Raw genomic sequence first — 5,104 nt, forward strand, 5'->3', positions numbered from 1 at the left:
TAGGGTTCAGTGGACATCCATCCAAACTAAGTCAATGAGCTTTAGGTTCAGTGAGAGACACACTATAAAAAAATCAATTGTTAATGCGACTGAGAAGACATCTATGTCTGACTTCCATATACATATCCATACATAGGTATAACATATAGATACACAAATGAGTTTATGTTTTTTTTTAAATTTGTGTTGAATTTATTTTTTTAACTTCCATATTCAACAATCTTAGTATGTGTATAAAATAATGACACATTAATGGACAACACTTCCCTTTTGTCTATCTGTTTTATGACAATACCATCTGAATATAAACATTCTCTCAAGTAAGGAGAGGGAGGTACATAGGATGCAAGAGGTAGCAAATATTACTTAAGTAGAAAAGCTGAAACTTTGAAAACTCATTAGCATCCCTTTCCTGATTATAGAAGCAATAAGCAAAAGACAGGGGAGACATTTCTGACTTTCTGAGCTGCACAGAGACTCTCCATCATAGCAAGCTACACACATGTCTTCAGAGAGTGACAGGGATGCATGTTCCATGCCCAGCAATCAATGTTTGGAAAGTTTCATTTTGACAGAGTTGTGTTTGACACATCCCTGGTCTTGGAAGTAACCCCCACCTATGTTCTTGTAGCTAACTCTGCCAAAACCAACTGCTTCATTAACTTTGATATTTGTTTAATCATAACTTTAATCTGGCATGATTTGTTATCTGGGGTGAAAACTTTTTCTATACAGTAAAAGGTTCACCAAATGCTGGTATGTAGCAATCACTGTCTTTTGTTTAATTTTAAAGAAACCCTGAAAAATATAATATTGCTATATGGTCTTGAACATGCTGATAAAGTGCATGTAAAAGAGACATAGAATTAGCCAGTCCCAGAAGACAGCCAACAGATCCTCTGATAAACTCTGATTAAAGCATCATCAAGAGAAAGATCTTTCCAAGGGAAGATTTTGAAGGTGAATAAATATATTGTTCATATTAGAGTAAGTAAAAGTATCCAAAAGCCCAACCCCTCTCTCTCTCTGTGTGTTTGACGTAAATATATCTTCCATAATAAATATGAGTTTTCCCTACTTGTTTTGCTATAAATGATCTTCATTTTGATAACAGAACTGTAGTGGACCATCAAGACTACATTGATGGTGTTGCATCATTTACACAGATCTCCAGCTTCCTGTTTAGAATGTGCATTGTGTTTGATGTCTATATTACTTGGCTGTTGATAGCTACCTTAGAAAAATTTACACCTCTGTGTTTACTGAGATTTTATCATGCCTGATACTGTCATAGGTTGCCTGTCCCACTTTTATTTTCATTCTTTTTTTTTCAGTTTTTTTTATTTATTTAATACTTAATAATAATTCTTTGGTTTCCGGGCAAACACCCTCCTCTCCCCTCCCCATCCTTATCCGTGTTCCCCTACCAACCCTCCCCCCATTGCCGCCCTCCCCGCAACAGTCTAGTTCACTGGGGGTTCAGTCTTAGCAGGACCCAGGGCTTCCCCTTCCACTGGTGCTCTTACTAAGATATTCATTGCTACCTATGAGGTCAGAGTCCAGGGTCAGTCCATGTATAGTCTTTAGGTAGTGGCTTAGTCCCTGGAAGCTCTGGTTGCTTGGCATTGTTGTACATATGGGGTCACGAGCCCCTTCAAGCTCTTCCAGTTCTTTCTCTGATTCCTTCAACGGGGGTCCTATTCTCAGTTCAGTGGTTTGCTGCTGGGATTCGCCTCTGTATTTGTTGTATTCTGGATGTGTCTCTCAGGAGCGATCTACATCCGGCTCCTGTCGGTCTGCACTTCTTTGCTTCATCCATCTTGTCTAATTGGGTGGCTGTATATGTATGGGCCACATGTGGGGCAGGCTCTGAATGGGAGTTCCTTCAGTCTCTGTTTTAATCTTTGCCTCTCTCTTTCCTGCGAAGGGTATTCTTGTTCCCCTTTTAGAGAAGGAGTGAAGCATTCACATTTTGATCATCCGTCTTGAGTTTCATTTGTTCTAGGCATCCAGGCTCATTCAAGAATTTGGGCTAATAGCCACTTATCAGTGAGTGCATACCATGTATGTGTTACTGTGATTGGGTTAGCTCACTCAGTATGATATTTTCCAGTTCCAAACATTTGCCTACGAATTTCATAAAGCCGTTGTTTTTGATAGCTGAGTAATATTCCATTGTGTAGATGTACCACATTTTCTGTATCCATTCCTCTGTTGAAGGGCATCTGGGTTCTTTCCAGCTTCTGGCTATTATAAATAAGGCTGCGATGAACATAGTGGAACACGTGTCTTTTTTATATTTTGGGACATCTTTTGGGTATATGCCGAAGAGAGGTATAGCTGGATCCTCAGGCAGTTCAATATCCAATTTTCTGAGGAACCTCCAGACTGATTTCCAGAATGGTTGTCCCAGTCTGCAATCCGACCAACAATGGAGGAGTGTTCCTCTTTCTCCACATCCTCGCCAGCATCTGCTGTCACCTGAGTTTTTGATCTTAGCCATTCTCACTGGTGTGAGGTGAAATCTCAGGGTTGTTTTGATTTGCATTTCCCTTATGACTAAAGATGTTGAACATTTCTTTAGGTGTTTCTCAGCCATTCGGCATTCCTCAGCTGTGAATTCTTTGTTTAGCTCTGAACCCCATTTTTTAATAGGGTTATTTGTCTCCCTGCGGTCTAACTTCTTGAGTTCTTTCTATTTTGGATATAAGGCTTCTATCTGTTGTAGGATTGGTAAAGATCTTTTCCCAATCTGTTGGTTGCCGATTTGTCTTAACCACAGTGTCCTTTGCCTTACAGAAGCTTTGCAGTTTTATGAGATCCCATTTGTCGGTTCTTGATCTTAGAGCATAAGCCATTGGTGTTTTGTTCAGGAAATTTTTTCCAGTGCACATGTGTTACAGGTGCTTCCCTAGTTTTTCTTCTATTAGTTTGAGTGTATCAGGTTTGATGTGGAGGTCCTTGATCCACTTGGACTTAAGCTTTGTATAGGGTGATAAGCATGGATCAATCTGCATTCTACTACATGTTGACCGCCAGTTGAACCAGCACCATTTGCTGAAAATGCTATCTTTTTTCCATTGGATGGTTTTGGCTCCTTTGTCAAGTGACCTTAGGTGTGTGAGTTCATTTCTGGGTCTTCAATTCTATTCCATTGGTCTATCTGTCTGTCTCTGTACCAACACCTTGCAGTTTTTATCACTATTACTCTGTAATACTGCTTGAGTTCAGGGATAGTGATTCCCCCTGAAGTCCTTTTATTGTTGAAGATAGTTTTAGCTATCCTGGGTTTTTTGTTATTCCAGATGAATTTGCAAATTGTTCTGTCTAACTCTTTGAAGAATTGGATTGGTATTTTGATGGGGATTGCAGTGAATCTGTAGATCGCTTTTGGTAAAATGGCCATTTTTACTATATTAATCCTGCGAATCCATGAGCATGGGAGATCTTTCCATCTTCTGAGGTCTTCTTCAATTTCTTTCTTCAGTGTCTTGAAGTTCTTACTGTACAGATCTATTACTTGCTTGGTTAAAGTCACACCGAGGTACTTTATATTATTTGGGTCTATTATGAAGGGTGTTGTTTCCCTAATTTCTTACTCGGCTTGTTTCTCTTTTGTGTAGAGGAAGGCTACTGATTTATTTGAGTTAATTTTATACCCAGCCACTTTGCTGAAGTTGTTTATCAGCTTTAGTAGTTCTCTGGTGGAACTTTTGGGATCACTTAAATAAACTATCATATCATCTGCAAATAGTGATATTTTGACTTCTTCTTTTCCGATCTGTATCCCCTTGACCTCCTTTTCTTGTCTGATTGCTCTGGCTAGGACTTCAAGAACGATATTGAATAAGTAGGGAGAGAGTGGGCAGCCTTGTCTTGTCCCTGATTTTAGTGGGATTGCTTCAAGTTTCTCTCCATTTAGTTTAATGTTAGCAACTGGTTTGCTGTATAAGACTTTTACTATGTTTAGGTATGGGCCTTGAATTCCTATTCTTTCCAGGACTTTTATCATGAAGGGGTGTTGCATTTTGTCAAATGCTTTCTCAGCATCTAATGAAATGATCATGTGGTTTTGTTCTTTCAGTTTGTTTATATAATGGATCACGTTGATGGTTTTCCGTATATTAAACCATCCCTGCATGCCTAGGATGAAGCCTACTTGATCATGGTGGATGATTGTTTTGATGTGCTCTTGGATTCGGTTTGCCAGAATTTTATTGAGTATTTTTGTGTCGATATTCATAAGGGAAATTGGTCTGAAGTTCTCTTTCTTTGTTGGATCTTTGTGTGGTTTAGGTATAAGAGTAATTGTGGCTTCGTAGAAGGTATTCGGTAATGATCCATCTGTTTCAATTTTGTGGAATAGTTTGGATAATATTGGTATGAGGTCTTCTATGAAGGTTTGATAGAATTCTGCACTAAACCCATCTGGACTTGGGAACTTTTTGGTTGGGAGGCCTTTAATGACTGCTTCTATTTCCTTAGGAGTTATGGGGTTGTTTAACTGGTTTATCTGTTCCTGACTTAACTTCGGTACCTGATATTTCTCTAGGAAATTGTCCATTTCCTGTAGATTTTCAAGTTTTGTTGAATATCGCTTTTATAGTTAGATCTGATGATTTTTTGAATATCCTCTGAATCTCTAGTTATGTCTCCCTTTTCATTTCTGATTTTGTTAATTTGGACGCACTCTCTGGGTCCTCTCGTTAGTCTGGCTAAGGGTTTATCTATCTTGTTGATTTTCTCAAAGAACCAACTTTTGATTCTGTTGATTCTTTCTATGGTTCTTTTTTTTTCTACTTGGTTGATTTCAGCTCTGAGTTTGATTATTTCCTGCCTTCTACTCCTCCTGGGTGTATTTGCTTCTTTTTGCTCTAGAGCTTTTAGGTGTGCTGTCAAGCTGCTGACATATGCTCTTTCCTGTTTCTTTCTGCAGGCACTCAGCGCTATGAGTTTTCCTCTTAGCACAGCTTTCATTGTGTCCCATAAATTTGGGTATGTTGTACCTTCATTTTCATTAAATGCTAAAAAGTTTTTAATTTCTTTCTTTATTTCTTCCTTGACTAGGTTATCATTGAGTAGAGCATTGTTCAATTTCCACGTA

This window comes from Rattus norvegicus, chromosome 13, assembly GCF_036323735.1.
Source record: "Rattus norvegicus strain BN/NHsdMcwi chromosome 13, GRCr8, whole genome shotgun sequence".
Lineage (NCBI taxonomy): Eukaryota > Metazoa > Chordata > Mammalia > Rodentia > Muridae > Rattus > Rattus norvegicus.